The following is a 15,709-nucleotide window of genomic DNA, read 5'->3' on the forward strand; positions in this document are numbered from 1 at the left end:
CCCAACCACCCTGTGGCTCAGATTCCTGAAGAAGGGCTTATGCCTGAAACGTCGATTCTCCTGTTCCCTGGATGCTGCCTGACCTGCTGCGCTTTTCCAGCAACACATTTTCAGCTCCTTCATTAAATGCCAATTGACCTAATTTTTCAGCACAGTCTGAGAAGGTTTGGCACGGCCTCACATTTTTCTGCATGTCAGTGACTGTGCTTCTTAAATTCAAGTTTGATCGGCAACGATATTATTTCTCAGGTTGGATTAGGTATCGGGTTTTGGTTGGTCCCTCATATATGACCTTCTCCCTTTTGAGAGGTAACCTGACTAAGACATCATCTGCACATCCATGCATCACATGTATCAGTGTATTCTGCAGTGATATCCAACTCAGGCAAGCTTCTGCTAATTTGAGACCTGCAACAATATCGAAGGTTCCCAGTAATGACAGAGTCTTTTCCTACAGATTGGGCACATTAATACCAGCATTTTTGAAACACTCATCGGACTTGGCAGCATGTGTGGAGAAAGAAAGAGTTAACGTTTCAGCTCAATAACATGGGACTTCCCAATACCAACGTACCGTTCAAATAAAGGAGTGTTTGCATTCCCAGAACTAGCGTAATAAATCAAGCAAGCAGCATATACATAAAATTAAGGAGGAAGGTAATGACAAAATAGCTTCCAGTTTTATATCTCTGTATTCCCTTGATTCATCTAAATTTAATTATTGCTTTCAAGTCATCACCTTAACTACATTTATTTCCCCACCTTTTATTTTATGTTTTATCAGAGAATCCCTACAGTGTGGAATCAGGCCATTTGACCCATTGATTCCACACCAGGCCTTGAAAGAGCATCCTACCCAGACCACCCCAACCCCCCATTTCCTATGGCCAATCCACTTAGCCTGCATATTCTTGGATACTACGGGCAATTTAGCATGGCTAATCCACCTAACCTGCACATCTTTGGACTGTGGGAGGAAACCCATGCAGGCACGGGGAGAATGTGCAAACTTCACCCAAGGGTGGATTCAAACTCAGCTCCCTGGCATTGTGAGGCAGCAGTGCTAACCACTGAGCCACCATGCCACCCAAGTTTTGTTTGCAGTTGTCATGTTTGTTCCCTCACCTTCATCTCCATTCTCTCTATTTTTAGTTGAAAGTAAAGTAAGAATAAGTGAGAGGGCGATAATGCTCAGAGAAAGTTCCGCTTACTGCTCAGGGTGGGATTGGGATGGGAGAGCTGATGGAATGGGACTGTGAACTACTCTGGACAGATACAAGAGGGATGGATAGAGAGAAGTATATTGGAGAGCACAAATATTGACATGACCAGTTACAGGATAAAGGAATGTAAGGCAACTAAACTGCGATGTGCATTAAACAGAAAAACCCAAAGAACTCCGGAAATTAGAAATCAGCAACACAAAAAGAAATTGCTGGACAAACTCTGCAGGTCTGATAGCATCTGTGGAGAGAGAAACAGTTAACATTTCTGGGCGCGTTTTAACCAAGTATCATTGAACCCAAAATGTTAACTCTGCTTTCTCTCCAGAGATGCTGCCAGACCTGCTGAGTTTGTCCAGCAATTTCTGTTTTTGAGGCTGTGATGCCCCATTGTCAGCTGTGATAAAGTGGGAGAAGGTGGGGTAGACAGAGAGGGCAGGGGAGGACAGAAATGGTAACAACCAAGGAGAAGATACCATGAAGGTCAGGCAGACAGGGTATCCCTCAAACAGTGCGGTGGTGCACAGACTGGAATGTGTGTGTGCAATTGCCCAGAAATATCACCTTCTAAATAAATGATAACCCCATGAATTTGCTGCACAGATTCTTACTGAGGTTTAGAAGAATCCTGCCTTTCTACCTCACCCAAAAGCACAAGTTAATTCATTTCCTTATTAAATCGCATCAGTTCAGAATCCATACCAAATGCAAACAAATAAAAATTATGAGCCACCTCACAGACAATACATAAAGGTAGGATGTGCAAATCAGTCTGTTCCATTGTATCGCAAGAAGTATTCGGCAAAGGGCTAATCAGGGTGTTGGTCATAGGACAAATAACGTGGCTCACCAGCACAGTAGATTTGATTTGGTTTGATTTATTGTTGTCACATGTACCTAGCTACAGTGAAAAGTTTTGTTCTGCATGCAGTAGAACAGATCATACCATACAAAGATCAGAGGTGATTGAACAGAGTGATCAATACAAAGTTACAGCTGCAGGGAAGGTGCACAAAAATTAGAAATCTGAGGTCCACTCAGCAGTCTAATAACAGCTGAGAAGAAGGTGTTCTTGAACCTGTTGGTACATGTTTTTAAGCTTCTGTATCTTCTGCCTGACAGAAGAGGTCGCAAGAGATTATAGTTTGCACAGTTTCCATTGTAAAGTTGACTCAACTATAAAAGTAGAATGATCTTGTGCCGTGAATATAAGTAGGAAATTTCAGGAGCTATGTCCTAGATTGTCTGTCAGGTCAACTCTTTCCTGCACCCATCTGCCCTCCCAATGAGGCGATCTTGGGGGAATAGAGATATACAGTTGGATAGTGTCTCTACAAATACCAAACATTTCAATTCTGGACAGCTGAATAAACAAATACCAGGACAGCGTTCTGACTATTGGCAACGGGAGGAATGCCCTGGAGTTGTGTGATGTAATATAGTTTTTCAAAACATAGTTGTGACTGCCTCTGTAGAACTAATAACACAGGTGACCTGAGCCATTGCTTCAAATGTAATTTTGTGTGTTTAAAAAATGGAAATTGGCTTTATTTGTGTTTCTAGCAGGAAGAGAGTTCTTTAGCATGACTAATTGAGGAGGTAGGATTTGCACTCAAGCAACATTTCAATACAGAACTCGCCTCCTCCTTCCACCCCCACTGCACCACACCCACTCACTCGGTCTAACCCACTGCTTCACATCAGTCAGAAATCCATAGGACCCATTTCAAGACTTTTATCAGATTGTGCTTTATGTTATAACAAACAGCACATTTACCTCACACAGTGCCTCGTTATACCACTTTGAAGACTTCTGCAAAGGCAGTGTGTAATGATAACTCAAACATAATGACAGCCAGCGTCATTGGGAAGTTTTTTAATGGAATGATGACAGACCGCTTGACTTCTAGTCTGATGTTGGTGAGAGTTTGAAAGCCAGAACTCAGACACAATCCCCTATCTCACTCAACCTTGTTGGATCTGCACCAGGCTGAAGTATCTTTGCAGAGGAATTAATAAAGAGCAGCATCAATAATGCGCACTAATGTGACAGGAGTTCTCAAACCCCAGCACTGGCTCATATTGCATTGGTAATTGTTCAAAAGCCTCCACAAAGTTAGAACTCTCCGATTTGTATTTGATTAGAGTGAAGCTACTGACCAGAGGCTGAACCATGTGAGACCGGCCCTCAGTCCATGCCAATGTGTGGCAGGTAGGGATCCTGGTGGGTGCTCTCCTTGACTGCACAGACATGCATATAGAGTCACAGCATCATAGAGATGTACAGCACGGAAACAGACCTTTTGGTACAACTCGTCAATGCCTACCAGATATCCTTAATAAATCTAGCCCCATTTTCCAACAGTTGGCCCATATTCCTCTCAACCCTTTCTATTCATATACCCATCCAGATGTCTTTTAAATGTTGTAACTGTACCAGCCTCTACTGGCATCTCATTCCTACCTGCACCACTCTCTGCGTGAAAAAGTTGCTCCTGAGATCCCTTTTAAATCTTTCCCCTCTCACCATAAATCTATGCCCTCTAGTTCTGGACTCCCCCACCCCAGGGAAAAGACCTTGTCTATTTATCCTATCCATACCCCTCATGATTTTATAAACCTCTACACGATCACCCCTCATGTCCCAATGCTGGAGGGAAAGCAACTCCAGCCTATTCAGCCTCTCCCTTTAGCTCAAACCCATTTACAGACAGTTCTTGCACCACATCTTGGAAGAACATGTCGGAAAGATTTCTCAGATGAGACATGGGTTAAAAGGGCTAAGGGTGGAAGATATGTAGAGAATTAAACAGTGGTGTAGTAGAAAAGATATTGATCATTAAAATTAGATAGCAAGAAAGCATTTCCAAAAATATCCAGAACAAAGGTTATAACTTAAAATTGGAGGCAGTCCATTCAGGGGTGCCATCAAGAACTGTTTCTTCATCCATACAGCTGAACATATAAATAAGGAGCAGGAGTAGGCTAGTTAGCCCCATGATGTTATTCTGCCTTTTTAAAAATCATGGCTAATCTGATTATAGTCTCGACTCCACTTTCCTCCTTTGAATCCCATGCTTATCAATAATCTCAAGATCAGAGTGGTGCTGGAAAAGCACAGCAGGTCAGGCAGCATTCGAGGAGCAGGAAAATCGATGTTTCGGGCAAAAGCCCTTCATCAGGAATCTTGACTCTAATCTCCAGCATCTGTAGTACCCACTTTCGCCTAATTAATAATCTGTCTAGCTCTACCTTAAAAAATATCCAACAACTCTGTCTCCACAAATTCATGACCCTCTGCAGGAAGAGATTTCCCCTCATTTAAGAGACATCTGAATGGGTGTATGAATAGGAAGGGTTTGGAGGGATATGGGCTGGGTGCTGGCAGGTGGGACGAGATTGGGTTGGGATATCTGGTCGGCATGGACGGGTTGGACTGAAGGGTCTGTTTCCATGCTGTACGTCTCTATGACCCTATGACTCATTTTTGTTTTAAATGGGAAATCCCTGGTTTTGACAGTTTCCCCTGGTTCAAGCCTTTCCTGAAGGGCAAAGATCATTTCAGTATCCTCCTAGTAGGTCCCTTTCAAATGTTGCTTGTTTTAGTAAGATCACACGCATTCTTCCAAACTGCAATGGATACAGGCATAGCTAATCTAGTCTTTTCTCATAAGGCAATCGTTCCATCCCAGGAATCAGTTGGTTGAACCTTTTCTGAACTGCTTTTAATGTTGAAAATCACACAACACCAGGTTATAGTCCAACAGGTTTAATTGGAAGCACTAGCTTTCGGTGCGCCACTCCTTCACCAGGTAGCTACCTGATGAAGAAGCAGCGCTCTGAAAACTTTTACTTCCAGTTAAACCTGTTGGACTATAACCTGATGTTGTGTGATTTTTAACTTTGCCCACCCCAGTCCAATACCGGCACCTCCACATCGTGCTTTTAATATGATTATGTTGTTTCTTAAGAGATGAAACTGCACACAGTACCATCGAGGTGGTCTCGCTGGTGCCCTGTACAACTGTAGCAAAACATACTCACTGTTATATTCCAGATCCCTTGCATGAAACAACAATTCATCTGTCTTCTCCTTGTTTGCTGTTGTATCCAATGATTCATGTCTTTTCTGCAGCTTTCAGGCAGCATCACATTTCTGTTGTGGCTTGCAAACTCTATTGGCAGAGAGAATGGTCTTTAATAATTAAACAGAAGATGGTCTGTAATTAATGACAATGAAGGGATCTTTAACTCTGTGAGCCAGAACAGTCACGGATTTGAATTAAAATATTGAAAGGGCTAATTCTTCAAGATCTTTTAGGTGAGACATTTGGTCTCAGAGCACACATGATTTTGCACTTTGCTCGTCAATCCACAACCAAACGCATTTTCCTATCTAACCTCATGTCATGCTTTTCGCAGGAACCGTTCCCTCTGTGACACCCAGATCCCATTCTCCATCACACCCAATACCTCTTCATTGACCTTGCCCCACCAGTCCCTCCCCACCACCCCATGGCACCTTCCCATCCAATTACAGAAGATGTATCACTACCCTTTTACTGCTTCACTGTCGAAAGCCCCAACCACAGCTTCCAAGTGAAGCAACGATTTACCTGTACTTGTTTCAACTGGTCTGTTATATTTGCCTCTCACAGTGTGGTCTCCTCTACTTTGGAGAAACCAAGTGCAGATTGAGTGACTTCTTTCCACAACACTCTGCTCTGTCCCACAATAATGACCCCAAGCTTCCACTTGCTTGCCACTTCAGTAAACCACCTTGCTGTATCGTCCTAATGTTTCTCTCCTCGGCGTTCTGTAGTGAAGCCCAACACCAGCTGGAGGAATATCATCTCATTTTCCACTTAGGCATTTCACAGCTTTCAGGATTCCATGATGTGGAGGTGCCAAAGTTGGACTGTGATGGACAAGATCAGAAGTCATATGACACCAGGTTATAGTCCAACAGGTTTATTTGACATCACAAGCATTCGGAGCGCTGCTCTGCAGTGACTTCACCTGACCAAGGAGCAGTGCTCTGAAAGCTTGTGATGTCAAATAAACCTGTTGGATTATAACCTGGTGTGGTGTGATTTCTGACTTTCAGGATTCGATACTGAGTTCAACAATTTCAGACCATTATTTCTGCCCTTTATTTTGATTACACCTTTGCCCCCATGTTTGCTTTTAACAGATCTGACTTATTTTCTGTTATTAACATTCAGCATTAACACCTGTCTTCTTCTATATCTCTTCTCTGTCACCATTAGCACTCCCTTTGCCTTCTGCTCGGGTCACCTTTACCATCTATTCCACTTGCTCATCCTTCCCCCCTTTCTCAATAGCAGACATACTATCACTTTTCCAGATTCCTTCAGCTCAAAAGAAGGATCACTAAGACTTGAAATGTTGACTGTTTCTCTCTCTCCACAGAAGCTGTCGGACCTGCTGAGTTTTCCTAGCACTTGCTGTAATGGTAAGAGTTGGGTTTATTGGCCTGATGATCGGATCTATTGGTCTACCTTTACATAATGGGTGATCCTCTGGGAAAGTAAAGCCTTGTGTAATTCAGTCTAAAATGTTGTCAAAATGCTGATGAACAATAGTGGCACCACCATCCGCATAGTGTTCACCCTTGTTTTTTCTATGGCCATAGAGATCATTGTTGGGATAATGTCAGACTGTATCCCTTATTCACTTTGATTCTCCCAATTCTCTTGTATGAAAGACTACAATGGAGGAGCAGTCCTCGTAATCATCTATAGTTATCGGTTAAAGGAACATCATGAGCAGTCACTTGCTAACACAGAACTTGGATATTGCAGGAAAAGGAGATACATTATTCAAGCTTTTCAACTTGCATTCATTTGTACAAAGGCAAGAAGTTCAAACTTTCCAATGACCATCATTACAGGTGAAAAGAGTTCTGATTGATTGGCATGTTGACTCTGATTGGCTGGATTTTGCATGGGAATTTGGCACTCGTGTATTTGTTCTGATGAGTGCACAATAAGAAACCCCAGTGATGTATCCCTCTCTCAGCCATGAGCAGCGTGATCTTGTGGGATCTAATTCCAACTGAGAGTTTTTCTGGCCTTGAAAGCTCATTTAAGATACTGTTTTATAAATTTGCCAGGCAAGACTCAATCTGCAGCAAGTGAAGCAAATTATGACTAATGACTAATGAGATCAGAAAAATGCAATCCCTGCTATGTTATTTGTTCGTCCAATGAAATTCTTGTGAGCAGTATGCATCCCTTGTCCAGCCATTCCATGCCGTGAATCCTCCTTTGCTGACATGAACTACCATCACTAGTCGACTTGAAAGGATTTCTGCAATATCAATAAATGGTGATTTGTGATGTCTTTTTTCATGTGGTTTGACACCACATCATGAGTTTGGTGGTTGAGGAGAAGGCAAGAACTGACTTTGGGCTTATGCTTCAATGTAACATGACTTGTTGTCCATTAATATGTAGGACAACAAACTTTCTATTAACCGGCACTATGGGACCAGGAGTGTGCCTGTTAATCAGATATTTCGGTTGATCATGAGGTCCACATAATCAATGTAAAAACATACACTCAGTAATAGAAACATAATGCAGGGGCTATACAAATCATTGTTGCACTTTATTTACAGCATAAATCACTTCAGTAATAATGCAACTTTGCCTTAAGTAAGACTTACTGGCAAACAACCTTCTCATTTGCACTCTCAGCTGACTATGTGGAGATCGCAAAAATAGAGTAAACTTCTGGTGCTTGAAGGAAATACTTTTTGCCAATGTATTGACAGGGCCAGTTCATAAGGTCGGAGAAAGTGGGCACTGCAAATGCTGGAGATCAGAGTCAAAGGAGTGGTGCTGGAAAAGCACAGCAGGTCAGGCAGCATCCGAGGAGCAAGAGAGTCAACGTTTTGAACATAAGCTCTTTATCAGGAATGTGTGGGGAGGCCCAAGGAGGGTGAGAGATAAATGGATGCGGGGTGGCGCTGGGGGAATGTAGCTAGGAATACGATAGATAGATGAAGATGGGGGGTGATGGTGATAGGTTGGAGCGGAGGGTGGAGCGGATAGGTTGGAAGGAAAATTGACAGGTAAGACAGTTCAAGAGAGTGGTGCTGAATTGGAGGGTTGTATCTGGGATATGGTGGGGGAGGGGAGGTGAGGAAACTAGTGAAATTGGCATTGATTCATGAGGTTGGAGGGTCCCAAGGTGGAAGATGAGGCATTCTTCCTCAAGATGTCGGATGGCTTGGGTTTGGGGGTGGAGGAGGCCCAGGACTTGCATGTCCTTGGCAGACTGGGAGGGGGTGTTGAAGTGTTCGGCCACAGGGTGGTGGGGTTGTCTGGTGCATGTGTCCTGGAGATGTTCCCTGAAACCTTGCATGAGTTGGTGTCCTGGATCCCCAATGTAGAGGAGACAACATCGAGAGCAACGGACACAGTAGATGAGGTCTTTGGATATGCAGGAAAATCTTTGCCTGATGTGGAAGGATCCTTTGGGACCTTGGATGGAAGTGAGGGGAGAGGTGTGGGCGCAGGTTTTACACCTCTTGCGATATCAAGGGAAGATGCCGGGAACGGAGGGTGGGTTGATGGGGGGGTGTGGACCTAACGGGAGACTGGTCTCTGCAGAATGCTGAAAGGGGTGGGGAGGGAAATATATCTCTGGTGTTGGAGTCTGACTGTAGGTGGTGAAATGTTGTATCCAGAGATTGGTGGGAAGGTTCATAAAGTGCTGGTTCAAACAAAGTATTCTGCACTCCGAGACATGATACTCATGCTCTGACTTATAGTTTCATTAGGTAAGGCCAAATCTACCTTCTTACTGTATTCACGTTCATGTGCTCTTGTGAGTCTACCTGTCTTACCTCACGCTCACATGTCTAACCTATCCTGTTCTATTCTAAATCCACACTGTGCTATTTATGTTTAGTGAGGAGTAGTCCCAAGGCATCGTCTCGAGGTTGCTCCGGGATCCTAAACCCTTACAAAATACAGTGGACTGCCTTAAGGTGCTAAACACAATCCTTACTGTCAGATGGCACATCCCCAAAAATGGTGAGGTAACTGTGATTGAGATTTCTTGAATTCACGTGGACGTCACAAATTTCACGAGCAGAAAGTGCATTTTTCTAAGCTGCTACAACCCAATACCAAGCTTGCTATTCTTAAATTAGGTTTCAAGGCCAGAAATATTGCCCTGAGTTCAGAATACATCACTCAAGGTCTTAGAGTCAGCACAGTGACTGTTTGACAGAACTATGACTGGCCCAACGATCTCCCTGTGAGCAGCTAACACTCGGACATGGATTCAGGCTAATCTTCCTTTTCGTTCTGAACAAGGGACATGAAGCTCATATGAGAAGCTCAGGGCATACTGTACAATGCTTGCTACCTAAGCAAATCTCCGTGCTCATCAACACATTGGAAACCTGAAATAAGACGAGTTAGACAGTATGTGTGCAGAAAATGGAGAAGTTGGTGTTTTGGGTTTGTATGCTTTGGCATTTCACAGTAATCCTTTTGGGTTATTTATAGAGCTGGTGGAAATTCAGGAGGGGGAATGAAATGCCAGAGCACTGCGCTGGCACAGTGGGTGAGATGGCGCTGCATTCAATCCCTGCTCGGGGAGGAGTTAGCTGCCGGCAGGTGTGTTAGCAAACCACAGGAAATTACTTTCAAGGGATAGATATTGGCATCAAAAATGAAGGAGTTAACTGCAGCAGAAAGAGAAATCAGAGTAAACTTCCTAGACCTATAACATGTAGAATGTGCAGCACAGGGCATAGGGACTTGGGACAGCAGTAGGACATGTTACTCTTCAAATAGGATCTGCTGTTCAACTACAATAAGAACATTGTTAATCTTCTACCCACGTTCCACCATGGTCCCTAATATCGAGAAGGTTCTCTGGACTGACCTCTGGGATGAGAGGATGTACTGGTGAGGAGCAATCAAGTGGTCTGTTTTCCCAGAGTTCAGAAGAATGAGAGGTGATCCAACTGAATCCTATAAATTCTTGGAGAGCTTCACAGAGCAGATACTGGGAGGGAGGGTGCTTCCTTTGAAAAAAACTAGAACTCAGGGCCATAGTCATAGAATAAGTGAATGATTCTCTACCATAAATTCTCGATCGTAAGACCATAAGACATAGGAGAAGATGAAGGTCATTCAGCCCATCGTATCTGTTTTGCCATTCAATGGGATCATGGCTGATCTGATAATCCTCAACCCCACTTTTCTACCATTTCCCCATAACCCTTGAGTCTCTTCCTGTTTAAAAATCTGTCTATCTCAGCCTTGAATTTGCTTAATGACCTAACCTCAACAGCTCTCTGTGGTAAAGAATTCCACAGATTCGCTACTCTGTGTGAGAAGAAATTCCTCCTCATGTCCGTTTCTTGGCCTAGCTTGATGGCCTCCCAGCTCGGCTTGGCATTTTCTCAGCCTGGCATGATGGTCCCTTGGCAGCCCACAGTGGTCTTTTGGCCTCAGGATGGATTTCCGGCCTTGAGGCGATTCCAGAGCATTCTCAAGGCCTCGAGATGAAACCTATCACAGACTGGAGCCAAGGCACAGTGTGGACTGGAGAGAGGGCCCAGCATGGACTGGAGGCAAGGCCCAGCACAGTCTGGAGCCAAAGCCCAGTGTATACTGGAGCCAAGGCTCAGCTTGGACTAGAGCCAAGGCCCAGGGTGGACTGGACAGAAGTCCAGTATGGACTGGAGCCAAGGCCCAGCATGGTCTGCAGTCAAGGCTCATCGTAGACTGGAGTCAAGGCCCAGTGTAGATTGGAGCCAAGGCTCAGCGTGGACTAGAGTCAAGGCCTTGGGTGGACTGGAGAGAAGGCCCAGCATAGTCTGGAGCCTTGGCCAGTGTAGACTGGAGTCAAGGCCCAGCATAGACTGGAGTCAACACCCAGCATAGACTGGTGCCATGGCCCAGCGTGGTCTGGAGCTAAGGCTCAGTGTAGACTGGAGCCAAGGCCTAGTGTAGACAGGAGCCAAGGCCCTGTGTAGGCTGGAGTCAAGGCCCAGTGTAGACAGGAGCCAAGGCCCAGCGTAAACTGGAGCCAAGGCCCAGCACAGTATGGAGCCAAGGCCCAGAATGGACTAGACCCAAGGCCCAGTGTGGACTGGAGGCTACATGTCAGCGTGGACTGTGTTGGAAGTATTGTTGTTTTGAATTTTTTATTTCTCTATTTTCTAATTTATTCCTACTATCTGTAATGCTGGAGTTTTTATTTCTGTATTTTTCCATTTTCTTTTCCTAACAACTTGTACTGAAGAATCTGTACCTAGGTACCTTGTGCCTAAGGTAGTGCTGTATGTGGTGACTTGTAAACTTTCAGTGTGCTCATTTGAGTACACGTGACAACAAAGCTAATTCATTCCTTAGATAGGCTTTCTGTTATTCTGCGATGATGCCATCTGGTCCTGGACTCTTTCCCAAGAGGAAACATCTCCAGGGAGAGGTAGACACTCAGTCATTGAGCATGTTGAAGACACAGATCAATAGATTGTTGGATACTTTGGAAATCAAGGGATATGAACTGAAGTGACTTGGTTCAACTGGTGCTTCCAGTTTTAGTATTCCATGCAGGCTTTCTCTACTTCACATCATCTCATCCTTTAGGCCCAGCCTTCTATCACTTTCTCTATTACTTACTCATTGAGCTTCACTGAACCCATCTCTTACTAACTCCTAGAATTCATCTATGGATTGAAAAAGAATGTTACTTAACAAATACAGTTGACAACACAAATATATGACAATTGACTCAGCTGTTTTGGCCCTTATCTCCCCCTTTGGCTCTTTGCTTTTCCAACTAGCCAGAGGTCATCAAATGCCTTCCTGTTTTTGTAAAGAAACATATGCTTCTAGTTTCATGCCTGTCACATCCATATAGTGTACTAAATAAATAATAACTCTTCCATAATTCATACTTACAAACTAGTTGAAATGCTTTGCTGTAAAGTTAAATGTGCACTTGTAAGCTAGTGTGATCCATATGCAAAAATCTATGGAAGGTAAACAGTTGGTAAATAAATTGAAATAAGAAGGGTGGATATGAGAACTCCCAACTGCTAGGAATTACTTTCTTGGCATTAAAAGATGAAGGGCAAATCAACTTACTAGAAAAAAATTATGCTGTAAGGCAAGTAGATTTTGGACCAGTTTGTAGGCACATGGAGACTCGTAATATGTACAAAGGTCACGAGAAGGAATTATCTTTCCACAGCAGGATGAAGTTAGAAATCACACAACACCAGGTTATAGTCCAACAGGTTGATTTGAAAGTACAAGCTTTTGGAGCACTGCTGCTTCTTCATCAGGTATCTAGTGGGACAGGATCATAGAACACAGAATTTACAGTAAAATATCAAAGTGGCATACAAACCAAGATTGCTGTTAAGTCATTAATCACTTAGAAAGGGGATGCAGATCTCAGGTTGATTAATATGTAAATTCCAGAATTTCTTTCAAGTTACAGCCCCACTAGCTACCTGATGAAGGAGCAGTGTTCTGAAAGCTTGTACTTTCAAATAAACCTATTAGATTAGATTACTTACAGTGTGAGAAACAGGCCCTTCAGCCCAACAAGTCCACAACGACCCTCTGAAGAGTAACCCATTCCCCCACATTTACTCCTTCACCTAACACTATGGGCAATTTAGCATTGCCAATTCACCTAAACTGCACATCTTTGGACTGTGGGAGGAAACCCCCGCAGACACAGGGGGAATGTGCAAACTCCACACAGACAGTTGCCCGAGGCGGGAATTGAACACAGGCATGTCCACATCATGATAGGGTCTGAGGTGACACATTGAGGTTTTGTGCTGTGCATTGCACCATTTTAATTCTCTTCACACTGACCAACAGAAAGTGTTGGCGTGGAGTGGGCATCGGGGTTGGTGGTTGGAGGAATTGGAGCTTTCTTGAAGAGCATTGCAGTGGCAATGCTTCTTCATTAAGAACAACTTGCAACTTAATGCCAAACCAGAAAGATTGTAAAGCATAAGATCTAAATTCACTTCAGATGTGACCAACAGCAAAGTCATGAAGTGGAGGTGCCGGTGTTGGACTGGGGTGTACAAAGTTAAAAATCATACAACACCAGGTTATAGTCCAACAGGTTTATTTGGAAGCACTAGCTTTCAGGACAGGTACCTGATGAAGGAGCAACACTTCAAAAGCTCATGCTTCCAAATAAACCTGTCGGACTATAACCTGGTATTGTATGATTTTTAACCAAAAGCAAAGTGACATTTCTTCACTCACTGCAAAATATCTCACCCTTAACCACAAGCTGTTAAAGATCAAACAGGACTGCATAATTTTAATTGTACTGCAGTGCGTATTCTAGCAGGGAGACTGGTGGATAATTTCTAATCAGTCATCTCATTAACATTAAATCCTGCCATGCTTCATGAATCTGTTTCAGAGCAGCTTGAGTATGACCTTGTTGTCAAGGAACAATGGTACAAATATTTGAGGTTTACTCTGAGTACAGAGACAATGATGTTTACAGAATGACCTTTCACAACTGCTGAACAATAGTGGTTCATTCACACTGGTCCTGCATTACCTGTGGGTAAGCTGTACTGCTGGCTCGTGTCCCAGAAAGGTGACCAGTGTGGAAGAAAAATGTTGAGCTACAGGTGAAGACAGTTGTGTTGAGAAGTGCGATATGGATACTTGCACTTTATCTTACACTCACACATATTTCTTGTTTTGTACAGAAACTACTGTGACTGAAATTGGCTAAATTCGCAAGTGGAGGGAAAGCGATTTCAGTTGTACGCATCGAGAAAGCAAGATATATCAGGTAAGGATTTAGTTTGGAGTGAGCAAGTGCAGAATTCAGTGAGAGTATTTGCTTTGTAGCATTTTGATTTTTATTTTGTTTCAGTCTTCTGCGTTAAAAGTGTGATAAAGGCATTGCTGCACCAGAGTTTTGTTTGCCGAAGGTCAGTGGCTAGAATTGAACACCAAGTTGCATTCCCTAGCGCCTTCTGTCTAGCGAAATATCCTGGTGCCCTTTGCCAACCTGAATGTGTCATGACACATAAAAAGATATTTGGACAGGTGACCGAAAGCTTGGCCAAGGACTTGGTTTGAAGGAGAGAAAGAAAGGCAGACGGATTCAGGGAGAGAACCGGAGGACTATGCGGCAGCACATGCAGATCCTGAAGTTTATCTTCATTAGCTTGGGTTTAGCAGAGTATAATGCAAAAATCTCTCTCCGCATATTAAATAAGAGATGAAAGGTCTGTGACCAAGGAACTTGACCGTAGTTTGGGGAAAGCTTATTCAGCTAAAACCAGCCTATGCTTTTCCATCTTACAGTCTGTTCATCATGCTGATGTTTCGAAACATGAACATGTTCCTTGCATTTTAATTCCCTGAATGTGCAAATGTTCTGCATTTATTGGAATAACAAAGGAATTGTCTGAACCACTGATGCGTGTCCCGATTGGAACATTATGTTTCTACGAGCCTCAAAGCGAAACAGACCCAGACTTTAGCAATCACCAATCCAAAACACTCCAGTCAAGTCTGAACTGACCTGATGCTGCAGGAAATTATTACTTTTCTTGCAACTTTAAAAGGAGATAACCACACCTACTAAAAGATCTGCCACCCAATACTTGCTAATTGAAGGATAGTATTACTTTTGCAGTTGTCATTAAGTTATTTTGATGTCAATGTGAGCTGGTCCTGTTTTCTTGAATACAGGCAGTATTATTGTTCAGCTCACAAATTAAGAATCATATCTGAGGGGAAGCAGAATGAGGCAAATTCTCATTGTCCATAATCCATTGAAAACTGGGATGCTTGTTCATACAGAGGTCAATGTTGAAAAGTTTGTTTCAGACTCTAGGTCCTGTGTTGTAGCCATGATGTGGAGGTTCCTGTGTTGGACTGGGATGTACCAAGTCAGAAGTTACATGACACCAGGTTATAGGTCAACAGGTTTATTTGAAATGACAAGCTTTCGGAGTGCTGCTCCTTAGTGATTTCACCTGACCAAGGGGCAGTGCTCCAAAAGCTTTTGATTTTAAATAAACCTGTTGAACTATAGCTGGGTGTCATGTGATTTCTGACTTTCAGGATTCAGTGCTAGGGAAACTCAGCAGGTCTGACAGCTTCTGTGGAGAGAGAAACAGAGTTAACTTTTCAAGTCCAGTGATCCTTCTTTTGAGCTGAAGGAATCTGGAAAAGTGATAGTATCTCTGCTATTGAGAAAGTGCAGGGGGGGAAGGATGAGCAAGTGGAATGGATGGTAAAGGTGACCCGAGCAGAAGGCAAAGGGAGTGCTAATGGTGACAGAGAAGAGATATAGAAGAAATCCAGGTGTTAATGCTGAACGTTAATAGCAGAAATAGGTCAGATCTGTTGAAAGCAAAAATGGGGGCAAAGGTGTAATCAAAATAAGGGGCAGAAATAATGGTCTGAAATTGTTGAACTCAA

The 15,709-nt window shown here is 43.3% G+C and overlaps 1 protein-coding gene across 1 annotated transcript in view; it reads left to right on the plus strand.

The window, feature by feature from the left end:
• bmpr1ba (bone morphogenetic protein receptor, type IBa) overlaps nucleotides 1–15,709 on the plus strand; it is a 486,264-nt gene that overhangs the window by 142,692 nt on the left and 327,863 nt on the right. Inside the window, exon 2 of the mRNA XM_043674433.1 lies at nucleotides 13,978–14,063. The gene's annotated coding sequence lies outside the window, so the exon portion shown is untranslated. The remainder of the gene's footprint in view (nucleotides 1–13,977; nucleotides 14,064–15,709) is intronic.

The sequence above is a fragment of the Chiloscyllium plagiosum genome, chromosome 32 (assembly GCF_004010195.1).
Source record: "Chiloscyllium plagiosum isolate BGI_BamShark_2017 chromosome 32, ASM401019v2, whole genome shotgun sequence".
NCBI lineage: Eukaryota > Metazoa > Chordata > Chondrichthyes > Orectolobiformes > Hemiscylliidae > Chiloscyllium > Chiloscyllium plagiosum.